The 17,995-nt window shown below is 39.3% G+C and overlaps 1 pseudogene; it reads left to right on the top strand.

Annotated features, from left to right (window-relative positions):
• Positions 1-17,210: 17,210 nt before the first annotated feature.
• Positions 17,211-17,708, top strand: LOC127122523 (CAAX prenyl protease 1 homolog; annotated as a pseudogene).
• Positions 17,709-17,995: the final 287 nt, after the last annotated feature.

The following is a 17,995-nucleotide window of genomic DNA, read 5'->3' as shown; positions in this document are numbered from 1 at the left end:
GCTAGTTCAGAGTTATACTGGTACTGTTTATAGAAAGTTGTTGCTAAATCAGTCCAGGTGCGGATGTCAGAGCTCTCGAGCTGATAATACCATTCCAACTGTGTGCCAGACAGGCTCTCTTGGAAGAAATGGATCCATAGCTTCCTGTCAGTGGTATGCGGCTGAATCTTTCTCACATAAGCTCTCAGATGCATCTGAGGACAAGACGCACCATCGTACTTAGTGAAAGTGGGGATTTTGAATTTGCGAGGAATGGTCACATCGGAGACCAGACCCAAACTTTCGAAATCCAGACCGGGCGCCTTCTGACCCTCCATAGCTAGCATACGTTCTTCCAGCAACTTGTACTTATCATCTCTTGGAGAGTACTGTTCATTTTCATAATCTTCATCGTCATCCTCAGGGTTGGAGAAATCAGCATTCTCTTCCTCTGAATCATTCTCCGCCCCCTCTTCTGGACCATTCGGGATTCCAAACTTGACTCCTGCGGCCTGTCCTTTACGCCTTCTTCCCGGGTTAATGAAACTCACAGCTTTCTTGTCTTTCTTCTTTTCGAGCAAAAGAGCCTTCAGTTCCTCCTGCCCCTTGGATAAGCTTAGCATCATCTCCTTGAATTGAGCATTCTGAGTCTGGAGATCTTTGACAGTTTGTTCGAGATCCATTTTTCTGTTTGTAATGAAGACCGTGAGAACATTGAACTTGTAGAATACCTGTTATGCAGTGTTATGTTATGCTATGCAATGTATGAAATGTTTTCAAGGACTTTTGGAATTTAACTTTGCGTAAATCACCAACAAGAGAGAAATGTTTATTGCTGATTTCTTTGATCAATGTTCATTACAAAAGGAAATAATAAAAATACAATGAAAGCTCAAGTCTCCCAGGGGCGACTTCTTTTTGGGCGAAGATACGCATTGAGTCTTCGTTCCTCATTAAGCTGACTGGTAAGTTCTAACACTTTCTTCCTTTCTGCGACGAACTGAGTCTCGAAAGTATCCCTTTCTTCTCTCAACTGGATCCAGGATCTCTTTAGTTCCTCAACATTGGTAGGCATATCTGGATAAGGAATGATCTGAGGAGCACCTCCTTCAGCTTCAGGTTCGACAATCTGAGGTCCGATTGCAAGATATGGCATGACAAGTTCACGAGCTCTGGCGCGTACCCATCTGAGATAAGGTTCCATAGGAATAGAATTTTTCTGTCCTAACGTACCTCTCTTCACCATGCCCCAAGCTCGTACAAATCTTTGACGGAGGCCTTGGGAATCGTTGTCATAGTCGAACACAATGCCTTCGATGATCATTTCATGTGGACCATCTCTTCGAGCACAACCAAACTGTCGCAGAGCTAAAGCAGGATTATAAGTAATACCCCCTCTTATTCCTAGGAGTGGTACATTAGGGAACTCGCCACAACGGTCAATGATGGTAACATTTTCCTTGAACTGAGGACACCAACAGATGTCTGGGTGGGAGAGCGACATTATCCTTTGAGACCATTTCAAATTCTGCTCGTTCTTCAAGACTGATTGAGGAAGGTGCGAAATAAACCACCTAGACAACAAAGGTATGCAGCACATGAGAGTCCCTTGCTTCTTCATGGTACGAGTGTGGAGGGAATGCAAAATGTCTCCCAGCAAGGTAGGTACAGGGTTATGAGTGAGAAATATCTTAATAGCATTCATGTCTATGAATTGGTCTGGATTAGGGAATAACACCAAGCCATAGATTAGCAATGCCAGGATGTCTTCGAAAGCACGGACATGCATAACTTTTAGGAATTCTCGGGCCTTATTTATCAGAAACTTGGCAAGTAAACCCTTAACTCCACTTCTTGTTACCCAATTGGTTTCAATATCGGACTTTGTCATGTGTAAAGCCGCGGCAACTTCTTCAGACTTCGGAATCTTTTCTAAACCACTGCAAGGCGTTTGATCCAGAATAGGTATCCCAAGCAGCCTGGAGAATTCTTCTAATGTGGGTACCAACTGATAATCTGGGAATGTGAAGCAATGATGTTTAGGGTCGAAGAACTGGAATAAAACTCTCATCATATCTTCTTTGAAACCAGTGGTAACCAAATTGAGGAGAGAACCGTGTTTCTTGATGAACTGGGCATGATCGGGGAGTTCTGACACTAAGTTCTTGAGTTGAGGAGAGATTGCTACAAGATTAATCCGGATGGTCTTCCTGGGAGCCATAGCCTTACAAAACAGAGCAAAGTTAAATCCCTAAGTCCTTGAAATGGTTAGTACAATGTTATGATGTCATGATGTTATGATGTTATGATGTTATGAGGTTAAACAAGCACAAGCAAGTCACACAACCATCATTCCTAGGTTTTAAGGCTTGCATGAGTTCCATAGGTAAGTACCCTCCCCACTGAAGTTTAGTTGGTTCAACCTGTCCTAGAATAGTAACCGGGTTCTAGAAGGATCTCAAATCACCGACCTTCCTTTAAGTCCACTTCAGTGCAACACCAAGTGGTTGACCGAAGCTTCCCTAAAGTCCAATCTCAAAGAGTGTAGTATCGAGTCTCAACCAACCCCAGTCGGAACCGAAGTCAGTTATCTCACTACTTTCTAATGGCCAGGATGAGTCAATTAGGGTTCTAAAGGTCTGGTTAATGCTTTAATGACACCACGCGGAAGCCAAATTTTTTCTCAAGTGAACATGAGGAACATCAGGACATCCAAAGTGTCACATTAACCGTAGCCATCATTTTAACCATTCCAGTATACGCCGGATAGTCGCGATGATCTATTGCTACTTACCTAAGGTACACTAGATCCGGGTGTAGGATCTTTCACTCAAAAATACCCAAGCAATCCCTTAAAAGTAAATCAGACAATTTGGAATAAGTGATCTTGTTTTTAAGGTAACCTCTCTTTTTAAAGTGTCCCCAGCAGAGTCGCCAGTTCTGTCATACGGTGAACTGACTTGGTGGGTGTTTTGCTTTTTATCGCAATGTCGCGGATAGCAAGAGTCGCCACCGACTTTTCTTTTATCCAATAAGGAAAGGTGGAAAAGAACAGGAAAGACCTCAATAGATTTTGGGTTCGGGAGGTACATTATACAAAGGGAAGGTATTAGCACCCTTTGTATCCATGGTTATCCATGGGCTCTTAATTGCTGGATCACTTATATTTTTGTTTGAAAAGTGTTGGTGAATTGTTAAAAATGTTTCGAAAAGAGAGTTTAACTTTGTAATGATTCTCGTATGAATGTATACAAAGTATTTATCTCGCTTGATTTTGAAAACGGTTTAGAAAAATGTAACTTGGTAATGATTCTAGTATGAACGTATACCAAGTGGTGATTTTCTAGGATTTGTAAAGTGTGAGGGGTGGAAAATGTTTTAGGTTATGATCCAGCAATTGAGAGTTATACCTTCCTAAGGTCGTTATGAACGTTTCCTATCCTTATGAGGGTAAAACTGTCCTTACTATTGAGAAGTAAGTAGTTTTATCCTTTGGATATAAAAGGGTCATCGTAGGGTCATCGATAGGTCATTGAAGGCAACAGTTGTAAGGATACCTTAGCATTCGAAGGGACGATCATCATTTAACCGTAGGCTACACCGAAGGGTCATCGAGGGACAAAATCGTATTTTCGAAGGCAACATCCGAGGGACCATGATTTATTTTATGATGATTTAACCGAAGGGCCGTTGCTAAGTGTATCCCTACATTCGCGGGACATGACCGTTATACCGTAATACCGTAGGGAAAAAGAGAGGTCCAAGATCACATATTTAGAGGCCATGTTTTAAAGTTAATTAGGTAATTAGGGTGAATCTCCACATTAAAATCAATACATTAAAAATAATACATTAAAATTAATACATTAAAATTAATTAAGCAATTTAGGGCAGCTCTTCACAAGGGTATCCCACAAATAAAGTGGAAGACCTAAACAACAATCTTTTCCTGGGGTGTGTGAACCTTTGCAACATTCAGCAAACGGGTTAGAATACCAAATCAGGGTGCAATCGAGGATTACACCATAAAAGAAATCACAACAGTAATATGATCAGATAAACAATGCCTGGCTATGATAAAACATGAGTGAAAAATCAGAATAGAAAAGTCGGCTACTGTCAGGTTCGCGCCTGCCTCGCCTAGCGAAGGCTTAGCGAATACTCGCTTCATGCTCGCTTAGCGACGTGCTAGCGAGCGACTGCGGATTCTGGTTTTGATATCAGTACAATTTCGACCAATTTTATGCCTTATGGCTTTCATTACAGCAATTATATGGTTAATCATTTAAGGTATTCAAGTGCACACTATAATTCACATGACAAACTTAAGATATTTTCATAAATTTAATCATAATGCCATATGCAAATTAAGAACATAAGGTAGTAATAGCAATTGTAACCTTGAATTGGCCGACCGGATCGAATTGAGCGGAAGTGACCTTGCTGCCGCCGGCTTTTCCTTCAGGGTTTCTCGGAATTCTCAGGGTTAGCCTCCAGGGTTTTCCGTCTGTGAGCGCGAGGGTTTGCTTGTTAGGGTTCTCCTTTCGTCCTTTTTCGTTCTCCCCTTTTCATTACTGAAGTGCTGGTATTTATAATGCTCTTTTTCATGACCTAATGGGCTCAGAATGAAGCCCGAAATTTTCTGTTGTCTGTCAGCTTCGCTAGGTGAGCGTGTAGCGAACGTTCGCTAGGCGAGCGTGTAGCGAACGCGTAGCGAACAGGCCAGTTTGGGCCATTTTCTGGATTGGGCCATTCGTGAGCTGGGCCTTTGTTCCTTTGAGATCAGTGTCATAAAAATGAGTCGGAGTGCCCTGAAAAAATGTCTTGAAATATTAATGGGCAAATTTTGGGGTATGACAACCACCATGGATGAATCGGCAATGTCGATTCCGCCTCTACAAAACAAATGCAACGTATCACCTATCATATCCTTTTCATTGCTCATCTGTACTGTTATATTTTGTACAACATATGTGGACAAAGTGTGGTCATGACAAAAGGCATGAAAACCATAAAAATGTTATTTTTTGCAGATCTGTAGGGGATGAGTCGACCGTAGGGTCGGCGCATGACATAGTACATTCCCCACGGATCAACGTATGAACACAGCGCTTTTCCCACGGGTCAGCGCACAAGATGCTTGCGTCGACCGCAGGGGTCAGCGCATGAACCACGGGTCAGTGCACGTCGACCTATGGTCGACGCATACTGAAGCATTTTTCAGTCTAACCAAAACTGCAGGCCATGCGTCGACGCATAGTCCTGCTATGGTCGACCGTTCGTGCGTAAATTCAATTTTCTGATGTTTCCCACTCTGTTTGAAAAGCTGTTAAGTGGGTTGGTTGGTTGGTTACTATAAATAGAATTTCAAGTTACTTGTATTAACTAACATTTTGATATTTTTGATTCAAGTGTTCAAAGAACAAGAAAAAGTGAAATAGGTGTCCAAGATTCTTCATCTTCATCTTCAACATCTCACAACACATCAACTACACACAACCATTTTTGAGGTGCTTTGTGATTGGTTAAAGGTGATAAGGTTCGAAGTCGTGATTGGGGAATCCGGTTCGGGTTGAAGCTTGTGACAGGTTTTTTCTTGAATAAAACCTTTAAGGGTTTTGTCCTCCAAGATAGGTTTGATTTTGGGGGTTTTTGGACGAATTGCTTCATCAATTTTCAGCTGAGCGAAGGTGATTGAGAAGAGGAAGTCTTCATCAGTCTAGTAGCGGATTCAGTGATATTGAAGGGAAGAATTCGGGTTCGATTTGTTGTAGTTGAGATCAGTCGGGCCGAGGGTTTGAAGAACTGAGGGTTATTCAACAAAGGGGCTGGAATCGGAGGTCTATCAACAACAATCGAAGGACTTGATTCATCTTGAATCAAGGAACAAGGAGAGGAAGCAACATTCAACGTCTTGAGAGTTCTGTTGTATATTTGCTTTGCAATCCTTGTATAAACGGTTAAATTCAACAGGTGATATCTATTAAATCATCTCAATTCTAGTTTTAGAATTGAGGGCAGACGTACCCCGAAGCGAGGACGGCGGGGGAACTGCCTCATCAAATCTTTGTCTTCTCTAATTTTCTGCATATTTGTTTTCAGCTTAAAAATTAAGTGATTTTTGTATAAGCACTTTTATCAAACTTTGATATTAATTGAGTAAGAGGTTAGAACTCTGTTTTTGAATCCAAAGTACAATAGGATATTGTACTAGATTAATTGGAATCACTTACTCAACACAAATATCACTTGGAGTGTTTTCACACACCAAGTGTTTGATAATTTGCCTAAACAAAAATTATCTTAAGTGTGTATCTAGTTTGATTTGCTATTTGAATCATTGGAACTAGGAATCCTAGTAAGTGAAACAAATCATTGATTGTGTGACTAGTGTAGTGATTCTTATTCCGCATTATCACTAATCCATAGGCTTGACGCATATCCGGTTTTCCAATAACAGTTCGTTTTAGACTATATTTTCCTTGGCCGCTTCCGCACTTAAAACAATTTTTCAAAACCAATTTTTTAATTGGTAGCGCCGACTTATTTTTTAATTGGGATCTATTCAACCCCCCCCCCCCCTTCTAGATCCGTGCCATAGTCTAACACAAGATTGAGCCTAGGAATGTCAAGGAAGCCTTGACTGATGAGTTCTAGATCAATTCCATGCAGGAAGAGTTAGGCCAATTCAAGAGAAATGAAGTATGGGAACTGGTTCCAAGACCTGAAAGAATAAATGTTATTGGAACAAAGTGGGTTTACAAGAATAAATCCGATGAACAAGGGGTGGTTACTAAAAATAAAGCAAGATTAGTAGCACAAGGTTACACTCAAGTTGAAGGAGTTGACTTTGATGAAACATTTGCCCATGTAGCTCGCCTTGAGTCCATTAGACTATTACTTGGAGTGGCATGTATTCTGAAGTTTAAACTGTTCCAAATGGATGTAAAAAGTACCTTCTTGAATGGTTACTTAAATGAGGAAGTGTATGTTGAACAACCTAAAGGGTTTACAGATCCAAATCTTCCAAAGCATGTGTATAAGTTGAGGAAAGCCATTTATGGTTTGAAACAAGCTCCTAGGGCTTGGTATGATAGACTCACAGTGTTTCTCATTGACAATGGATACAAGAAGGGAGGCATTGATAAGACCTTATTTGTTAAGAATGAAGGAGAAAAACTCATGGTGGCTCAAATATATGTTGATGATATTGTGTTTGATGGGATGTCAGATAAGATGGTCGAACATTTTGTTCAACAAATGCAGTCTGAATTTGAAATGAGCCTTGTTGGAGAGCTGACCTATTTTCTTGGGCTACAAGTCAAGCAGATGGAAAATTCCATCTTTCTATATCAAAGCAAATATGCCAAAAACATTGTTAAGAAGGTTGGCATGGAGAATGCAAGTCATAAAAGGACACCTGCTCTTACTCATCTGAAAGTCTCCAAAGATGAAAATGGTGTTAGTGTAGATCAAAGTCTCTACAGAAGCATGATAGGGAGTCTGCTATATCTCACAACAAGCAGGCCTGACATTGCTTTTGTTGTAGGTGTTTGTGCTAGATATCAAGCTGAACCAAAAGTCAGTCACATAAACCAAGTGAAAAGGTTACTGAAATATGTCAATGGCACCAGTGACTATGGGATGTTGTACACTCATGGATCTGGATCTATGTTAACTGGATACTATGATGATGATTGGGTTGGAAGTGTTGATGATAGGAAAAGCACATCAGGAGGATGCTTCTTCTTGGGGAACAACTTAATATCATGGTTTAGTAAGAAACAAAATTATGTGTCTCTATCCACTACTAAAGCTGAATACATAGCAGTTAGAAGTAGTTGTTCTCAACTGGTTTGGATGAAACAGATGCTGACTGAATACAATGTCATGTAAGATGTCATGACATTATACTGTGACAACCTGAGTGCTATAAATATTTCTAATAATCCCATTCAACACAGCAAGACAAAACATATTGATATCCGTCATCATTTTATTAGAGAACTAGTGGAAGATAAAATCATAGCCCTGGAGCATGTTGCTACTGAAATGTAGTTAATTGATATATTTACAAAGGCTTTGGATGCTAATCAATTTGAATGTCTAAGAAGTAAATTAGGGATTTGTATCTATGAGAATTTGTAGCAATTAATTTGGAGTGGAAAAGGTAATAAAAATATTGTCTGCCCACTTAAAATAAAGGGCCCCATTTATGGTAAATCATCACCTAGTATTGGAACTTCCATCTATATCCTTTTCACACGTAACCTCTACTCAAACATTTCCACCTTCCTTCAACTTCATCAACCTTATATTCTAGGGCAACATAAACCTTTCCACAAGAACAACAAGATGTCACAACATCCTTCACCATTTGGTTCTAAAACTACCAAACATGCGCACAAAGATAGAACGCCATCTATGGAGTTTCTTAATGAAGATATTCTGGACATGATTCCCCTATCTGTCATTCGAGGTGACGCTCCTGGTTCATCCTCCACTGCATGCTCTACTCAAGGTAACAGTTCCAATATCCCTTCCAGCTCTACTTATACTCCTAGTTCTAAGGACAACATGCATCACACTGATCGTGTTATAAGGAACCTTGTCACGAGAATCCTCAATGAAGGACACTCTGTAAAGGGAGTCTCTACTCCTTTATCAAGAATGGACCCCTCTCCTGAGGTTGGACCTCACAATGAGAAGGAGGATGATTCCTCTAGGTCTGAAAAAGATATAGTTGCTGAAGGATTATGCTCTTTAGGGCAAACTTTGTCTAGTAAGAAATATGTGGCATCACCTACTGCCAATGCTTCACAGTCTAAGAAGCATGATTCTACAAAGAAGGTGATTGACCTAGAAGATGAGAGTTCATATGATGAAGATGATAGTTTGCTTCATCACTTGAAGCCTAGTGTGGCTAAGAGGATGAAGACTAGAAAGGGTAGGTCTGTGGCTGAAATGATGTCAGCCAAAACTGCTAAGAAGGCTACTGGTGTAGGCCCCTCAAAGTCTTGGAGCAAGGTTGAGGTGAAGAAGAGGAAAGTGAGAGAGAGTTCTGACTCAGATGAAGATGTTGAAGAAGATGTCCCTGACATCTCCCATGTCAAGAGGACAACTTTTAGGAAATCCCCTGCAAAAGTTGTTGTGTACACTTGGATAATATTTCCTTCCATCTTGAAGATGGAGCATCAAAATGGAAGTTTGTAATCCAAAGACGGGTGGTTGTGGAGAGAGAACTGGGCAAGGATATTGTGGAGGTCAAAGAGGTCATGAACCTTATTAAAACTGCTGGACTAATAAAAATTGTTGTTGGGTTATCTCAGTGTTATGAAGGACTGGTGAAAGAATTTGTGGTCAACATCCTTGAGGACATTGCTGATAAAAACAGCAAAGAGTTTTATAAGGTGTTTGTAAGAGGGGAAGTGTATCAATTTTTCTACAAATGTGATTAATAAGTTTCTAGGAAGAGGAGCAGAAGGTGCTTGTAAACTGGAAGCCACAGACAATGAGGTTTGTAGGGAAATAACTGTAAGACAGGTCAAGGAGTGGCCTAGAAAGAAGCATCTCCCTACTGGGAAGCTAACTGTGAAATATGTTATTCTGCACAAGATAGGGTCAGCAAATTGGGTGCCAACCAATCACATCTCTACAATCTCAAATGCTCTTGGAAGGTTCATTTTTGTTGTTGGAACCAAGCTGAAATTTGATTATGGTAGATTCATGTTTGAACAAATTTTCAAACATGCTTCTACAAACGCATTGAAGCTGCCCATAGCTTTTCCTTCAATGATTTGTGGGATCATCCTGAGCCAGCAACCTGGAATTCTGAGCACAAATGATCTTCCTAGTAGAAGAAAACCTCCTCTATCATTTCATTACAAATTATTTTAAGACAGTCATGTCAATGACATTGTCATGACATCTGCTGCGGAGAAGCCAGCCTCACAAGGTGGTCTTATTTCTGAGCTGAAAGAATCTTGTAAGGAATTGGATACAGGGATAAGGGTGGTAAAAGCCAGGAAATAAGCTTTGGAGGCTCTGATTGAAAGATTGGAGCAAGCTGATAGAGATAATGTTGGACAGGCCAAGGAAACAGAAGCCCAAACCTCTAGTGAGAGGTCTGAATCTCAAGATGAATCAAGTGGCAGTTCTGGTTCTGAAGCTGATGAAGATACAAGCTCCTCTGACTAGTTTTTTTGAATTTTTCCCCCACCTTTCTGATGATGTGTTGTGATGGATGTTCTTTTGGCAGTCATGTTTTGATGCCTTAATGTATTTTTTTTTTGGGTTCTTTTTGGTTTTTCTGGATTTTTATCTCAACTTGTTAAGCTGTATATGTTTGTGGTTCTGTAACACCTAACAATATGCTTTGACATTTTGTGTGACATTCTGTTTGACTAATAGACATTTATTTTGTCTCATTGGTCTCTTTGGTCTCTTTTGGCTAAAAATGGGGAGAAGTAGCTAAAGGAGTTGTAGCTAAAGTAGTTATGCTATAAACAGATGACAGATGATATTGAAGATGATGTATGTTGGAGATAATCTGTTTAGTACAGGTGTTGTTAGATGGTGTATATTAAAGGTGATGTTGAAGGTGATGTTTGTGTTGGAGAAGGAGCACATGCGCATGTGTGTTTAATATGTGTTTACTAGTTGCTATCTTAGCTAGTAATGTGTGTTTTATATCTTCTGCTGCTAAAATTAATATTGTGATTATTCTCTTGTGAAACAAATGGTCTAATGTATGTTTTAGCCAAAATTTGCCAAAGGGGGAGTTTGTTGGTTCTATGTGTTGGCAGCAATTTTGGTAAAACCTAGAGTGTTCACAAGTTGTCACAAGTGTTGTCTTGACATGAGATAACATGTTCCTGCAGGGTGTTTAAAATGTGAATGTGCAGGATTTCACTGAGATGTCAGACCCGATGTCATGACATCTGTATACAGAACATTCAGTCTGAATGTTATGTATTGTGTGATTGCGCTTTTTATGCTAATCTCTATGTGATTGATGAGATGATTGAACGTGCCATTCAATCAGTAATTACAACCAGATTGACTTATTTTCGAATGAGATATAATCAGTTGTCATGAGAAGATATGAATGGAAAATAGTTTTAGGGTTTTGTGATGTCCAAGCCCAACCAAACACTTCTATAAAAAGGGCATGGAATACCTGGTTTTAACACACAAGAAATAACAAACAAAATATTAAGAGAGAATAAGGGTTTTAGTCTTGTGTGGTCGTGTGTATTGTGAGCCATTCATTCATCCATAGATGATTAAATTGGACTGACTTTTGAGTTGTAATTTGTCCACTCTAAGCTTTGAAGCATGAGCGTTTGTTTACTTGGTTAAAGCTTTTAAGCAAGATCAAGTATGTGTTCTTGAAGAGTGTCTTCTTTCATTGTAATATTATTTTTTACATCACTGCTGTGATTGAGGGGGAGTGAGTAGGATCTCATATCTAAGAGTTCTTAGATAGAAGTCACACGGGTAGAGATTAGGTGAAAAGACTGTAACTTGAAGTTATTTACTGAGAGTCTTTGAACTGATTCTGTTTAGTGGATTTCCTTCCTGGCTTGGTAGCCCCCAGACGTAGGTGAGTTTGCACCGAACTGGGTTAACAATTGCTTGTGTCACTTGTATTACTGTTCTTTATCTTTTATCCTGTTTATATTGTTCAGATATTAGTGTCGTGACATTACCTTCGACATCTCATATCTGATACCAGAATTTCAGTTTGAATTACATATCAAGGTTTATCTCACATATGATGGCCACGTGTGAGCCAATCTTCAAATTGCTTCAAAAATATCAAGCTATTGAATGGAATTTTGGTTGTTAAAGTGCTTTTGAGAAGATCCGTCAATACTTGCGTGAGCCTCCTATTTTGATTCCACATGTCCCAAGGAAGCCATTAATCATGTATTTGACTGTGCTTGAAGGGTCAATGGGATGCGTGCTGGGGCAACATGACAAAACTGGTTGGAAAGAACATGTTATTTACTATCTAAGTAAAAAGTTTACTAATTGTGAAAGTTGATATTCGCTTTTAGAGAAGACTTGTTGCGCACTAGCATGAGCTGCTCGTCGTTTGAGGCAGTACATGATTTGCCATACTACTTTGTTGATCTAGAAGATGGGTCTAATAAAGTATATCTTTGAGAAACCTGCCTTGACTGGAAGACTTGCCCGTTGGCAAATGCTCTTGTCAGAGTACGACATCCAGTACGTAACCAAGAAAGCAATCAAGGGAAGTGTTTTAGCAAAGTATCTCGCACACCAACCAGTTGAAGACTATCAGCAATTGAAGTTTGATTTCCCCGATGAGGATATAATGGTGATACAGGATTGTGAGATCCCAGGCCCAAATGAAGGACCAGAACCAGGATCTCGATGGAAGCTCGCGTTCGATGGTTCCTCCAATTACAGTGGTCATTGTGTGGGAGATGTTTTGATGAATCCAAATGGTGGCTTTACCCCTTTCACAACAAGGTTGTGCTTTGATTAATGTCGCAGAGTATGAAGCTTGTATCCTTGGTATTGAAGCCGCAATTGATCTTCGAATCAAGATCTTTGAGGTGTGTGGAGACTCAACCTTGGTGATCTATCAGGTCAAAGGTGAATGGGAAACTCGTGATGCAAAGTTGATCCCGTATCATGCTCATGTTTTAAAGATGATAGAATACTTTGACGATATCACTTTATATCACATCCCAAGAGTAGAAAATAAAGTGGCTGACGCTCTGGTAACACTAGCATCAATGTACCAAGTCAGATTCCATAATGAAGCTCCAGTTATTCGAATAGAGTGAAAAGATGAGCATGCCTACTGTCAACTGATTGAAGAAGAAATTGATGGTAAACTGTGGTTTCATGACATCAAGCGCTATCTACTAAGTCAAGATTATCCAGAAGATACTACATTGTTGGATAAGAAAACACTGAGGAGGTTATCATCTAAATTCTTTTTGAGCAACGATGTGCTTTACAAGAGAAACCATGACATGGTCCTGCTTAGATGCATGGATAGACACGAAGCAGACATGTTAATCAAGGAGATTCATGAAGGATCCTTTGGAACCCATGCTAATGGGAATGCCATGGCCAAGAAAATTTTGAGAGCTGGCTATTATTGGTTGACCATGGAGTCCGATTGTTTCAGCTATGCTAGGAAATGTCATAAATGTCAGATTTATGCTGACAAAATGCATGTATCGCCAACACTGCTGAATGTTTTGACATCGCCTTGGCCCTTCTCGATGTGGGGCATCGACATGATTGGTGCTATAGAGCCTAAGGCTTCCAATGGTCATCGCTTTATCCTGGTTTCCATTGATTATTTACTAAATGGGTGGAGGCTGCTTCCTACACCAATGTGACAAGACATGTGGTCGCTCGCTTTATCAAAAAGGAGATTATCTGCCGCTATGGAATCCCAAGCAAGATCATTACCGACAACAGTTCAAACTTGAACAACAAGACAATGACAGAATCATGTAAGAGTTTCAAGATTGACCACCATAATTATTCTCCATATCGTCCTAAGATGAAAGATGATGTTGAAGCTGCCAACAAAAACATCAAGAAGATCCTGCAAAAGATGGTGAAAACTTATAAGGATTGGCATGAGATGTTTCCCTTTGCTTTGCATGGATACCGGACCTCAGACCGCACTTCAACAGGGTCAACCCCATTCTCCTTGGTGTATTGGATGGAAGCAATCCTCCCAGTCGAAGTAGAGATACCCTAAATGAGAATATTGATGAAGGCCAAGCTAGATGAAGCTAAATGGATCCAGAACAGTTATGATCAACTTAAACTCATTGATGAGAAGCGTATGACCGCTCTGTGCTATGGACAACTTTACCAACAATGAATAAATAAAGCTTTTGACAAGAAGGTCCATCCTCGAGAGTTCAATGTAGGGGATCTCGTGCTCAAGAAGATCTTTCCAGTACACAAAGATTCACGTGGGAAGTGGACTCCCGAACTATGAAGGCCCATACGTTGTAAAGAGAGCATACTCTGGAGGTGCTCTATTTCTCATAACTATGGATGGAGAAGAGCTTATTCACCCTGTAAATTTGATGTAGTCAAAAGATACTATGCCTAACAAAAACCCACTAAGTCAAAAACCTGAAAGGGCGACTTAGGTAAAAATGGGTATCCCGGTGGACTGAAAACCCGAAAGGGCGGTCCAGGCAAAAGTTAGGGATAATAATAAAAAATGGTAGCACGCTAAGTTGAAAACCTGAAAGGGTGACTTAGGCAAGAAAAGAGCGTCCCGGTGGATTGAAAACCCGAAAGGGCGATCCAAGCAAAAATTAAGGACAAAAGGCATAAACTGCATCACTCGTCACGATTAACATAGAAGAGCCAAAGATGGAAGATCAATCTAGTTACTCCCTTCTAAAGCAAAGTCTTGTGGAGTCATTGTTATTAGGGATAGTAGTAGTCATTGTGATTCAATGTAAACCTTTTCCTATTGCCATTTTCTGAATTTGTAACGTTCCATGGAGCTACACCATTTGTGTGTTACCATTCTTGAATAAATACAAGTTTGCTTATCAATTTCTATCATTTGCTGTTTTTCTTTGATTTTCTTTGTTATGAAAAATGCCATTTATTTTTTAATAATGAAATTTTGAACTTAAAAAGAATTTTTCAACATATTGAGAAACACGATTTTTGCTTTGACATGTGGAGATATTAAAAGGAAATCTTTCGTCTTTCCCCGCAAGTCTTAAGTTGCAAAACTTCTTCTGGATAATCAACATATATCCCCAGAGAGCACCAATTTATCATTCTCCGAAAGGATTACTGAGCTAGTTGTAACTATTCAGCTTGGTAGATCCCTTTGATGCATCTATCATCGCTCCATTTGTTTGATTCGTCGGTGTTGAGGATTCAACACCTCCATAAAGCCTTCTTTAAACTCTCGGTTTGCATGTTGTCAGCATTTTCATATCATGATCATTCATACATCATGCATATAAGCCAAATAAAAATCATGCTTAGCCCGAAGTATACTTCGTCCTCATTTGCATAATCTTAGGTCTCGTTGATGATTGTATCCCTTGACCTCTAAGTTCAGTTGTTACTGGCGTCGTTTGTTAAGTCTGGTTGGTACCAGTGTCTTTGACCAAATCCAGTTGTAACTGGTATCTCTTTAAATCTGGTTGTCACCAACATATTTTATCAAGTTCAGTTGTAATTGGCGTCCCATTTTCAAATCCAGTTGTAACTGGTACCTTTTAAAGTCGGGTTGTAACCAGCGTTATCTGCAAGTCCAATTGTTATTGGCATTACCTCTCAAATCCAGTTGTAACTGGCATTTTATTTTCAAAATCCAATGGTAATTGGTACCTGTAAGTCTGGTCGTAACCAGCATTTGTTTGCAAGTCCAATTGTTATTGGCATTACCTGTTCAATCCAGTCGTAACTGGAGCTCAAATTTTGAAGACCAATTGTAACTGTTAACTTTTAAAATCTGGCTGTCACCAGCATCTTATCCAATTGTAATTGGTATCTCAAGCACAGTTGTAACTGACACTATGTTAAAATCCATTTGTAAATGGTATTTTAAATCATTATCACCACCTTTGTTTGCAAGTCCAATTGTTATTGGCATTCACCTATTAAGTCCAGTTGTGACTGGCATCCGGTTTTCAAATCAAGTTGTTACTGGTACCCTTTTGAGCCGAGTTGTAATTGGCACCAATCCGTTTGAAGTTGGTTATAACCTGCACTTACGATATAAGTCCAATGGTTGTTGGCACCTATAAATATTTTTCCATACTGTGAGCTCTGTTGTTTCCCCAAATTTTTCGTTTGGACCCTTTCATTGATAGGAACTTCCAGAATCTTTGATCGGATGATTTTCTTGTGAGAGGTCTCCAGATTTGTCAAAGATATTCAAGTTGTCACCAGGTCATATTGAACCTATTGATATATTCCCTTTGACTTTTCCAATGTTGTCAGGTCATGTCTGAACCTGCTGTCAAAACTTTTTGATATACCCCAGCATCATCGAGGCATGTATGAGCCTGTTGCTGAACGTTTATTCCAGTTATCAAGTCATGTATGAACCTGTTGAAGAACCTTTTTCATTGATTATTCTAGTGACGTCAGGTCATGTATGAACCTGTTGTGAAAATTTTCCTAAAGCATTCGAGTTGTTAGTAAGTCATGTGTGAACTTACTGACGAAATCTCTTGTATTCTAAGTGTAGTTTGTCAACTTTCTCTTTGAGTACTCCTCGGTCTGTGTCTGACTCTCCAGCAGGATTGTTATCCCAATGAGTTGTTTTACCCCATTTGTCTATTTCCCCGTGGGTTGTCTGTATTCCCCATAGATTGGTCAATCTGGCATAATATTTCCTGTTAAGGGTTCACCATGTCCCTAACAGATAATTCAGAAACCGATAGTTCTTCATCCATGCTTGTCATATCATAGCATTTGCATTTTTCAGGATCAAAATCGGGGTCTTCGTTGTATTTAACCATCCCCTACTGCGATCCAATAAAGAGGTGCCGCTTCATATCCTCTGGTTGGGAATGTTTAAATAGGGGCAACTGTCATACCCCGATTTTGGTCCTGAAAACATTCTCGATCAATCATTCATTTGCATTTTCTTCTCATGATCATTTCATCTGGTCATGAGGCTATCCACCAACATTCTTTGTTTTAACTTGCCATCATTGGCCATTCCATATTTTTGGGCTTTGCCTTTTGTTTCGGTGTAAGATAATTGATTTCCATAGTCAAACGAGAGTTGGAACCGCTTTTCATTTGATTGAGTCAAGCGAACCTCATGATTTTTGTTCTTGTGTCCAACTTGAATCCATGATTTGTCTTCTTCATAAAACATTATTCATCTTTTGTTCCAATTATTCATCTATGTGATCATTCGTCTTTCGTTGTCATATTATTAGTTCACGCCATCTTTCAATGAATTTTTGGGTCAAGTGAAAATCGTTTTGTTTTTGGTCATCATCCATTTCACTATCCATATTTTAAATCCATTTTTAAATCCAAGTTTCATTCCAAATCCATTATCCATTTTTCTTCCTTTTATCCATTCAAATAACCAATTATCCAATTTCACATTACAATTAATCCATAAACCTTTTAATGGACACTTTCATTTACCATATTATTTATCCATAAAGAAATAAAACAAGCAGAATTTTGGACAAAATTACAAGTAGAATTCTTGTCAGCCATGGCGTTTCCCTACATGGAAGTTGTTGTCAGGTTTATGGTATTTATGTACATTTTTGAAACTTACTTGGACTTGTGACAAAACTCGACACAAACTTCCTTCTCTTCCTAAGTCTTTAGAAGGAGTAAACATCCAAGAGAAGTTTGAGAAATCTAGGGCTTATAGTCTCGATGAGAGTCGCTTTCATTTTGTTCACTCGTTTGTGACAATTGTGACATACTCTACACTTTTGTACTTTAAAGTATTGCCATGGCTTAAGAAGAAATCAAGAGATTTTTTGACACTAGTTGGTCTCAATGCAGAAAATGAAATACTTCACACCCTTGGCTTTTTAGTTTGTTTGATGATTTGGTCGTAGACAACTGATTTGCCCTTTTCTCTGTACAAAACTTTTGTGATTGAGGCCCGTCATGGTTTTAATAAGAAAACACCATGGTTATTCTTCAGGGACATGATAAAAGGCATTTTTCTTTCCATAATAATTGGCTCTCTATAGCGGTAAATTTATAATCATCAAGCTATGGATAAGCAAGACATCAAATAACAAGAGTCACTACCGCACTTTTATTATTTCCAAGGGAAAAGGGAAAAGTACGAACAAAACCCATAAATAAGAAGTTTTCAAATCAAAACTAATAAAATGTCAGAGATTACATGTAAGGGGGTTGGTTACACAGAGAGAATGTGTTAACACCCAAAGTGTCATAGGTACTCCTAGGGAGCCTTTTTTTGTGTGCATAAGTGTTTTTATACAAATGATGTTTGCAAACAAATAGAATGGGG

The sequence above is a fragment of the Lathyrus oleraceus genome, chromosome 2, assembly GCF_024323335.1.
Source record: "Lathyrus oleraceus cultivar Zhongwan6 chromosome 2, CAAS_Psat_ZW6_1.0, whole genome shotgun sequence".
Lineage (NCBI taxonomy): Eukaryota > Viridiplantae > Streptophyta > Magnoliopsida > Fabales > Fabaceae > Lathyrus > Lathyrus oleraceus.
This window is presented reverse-complemented; position numbering and strand designations above follow the sequence as displayed.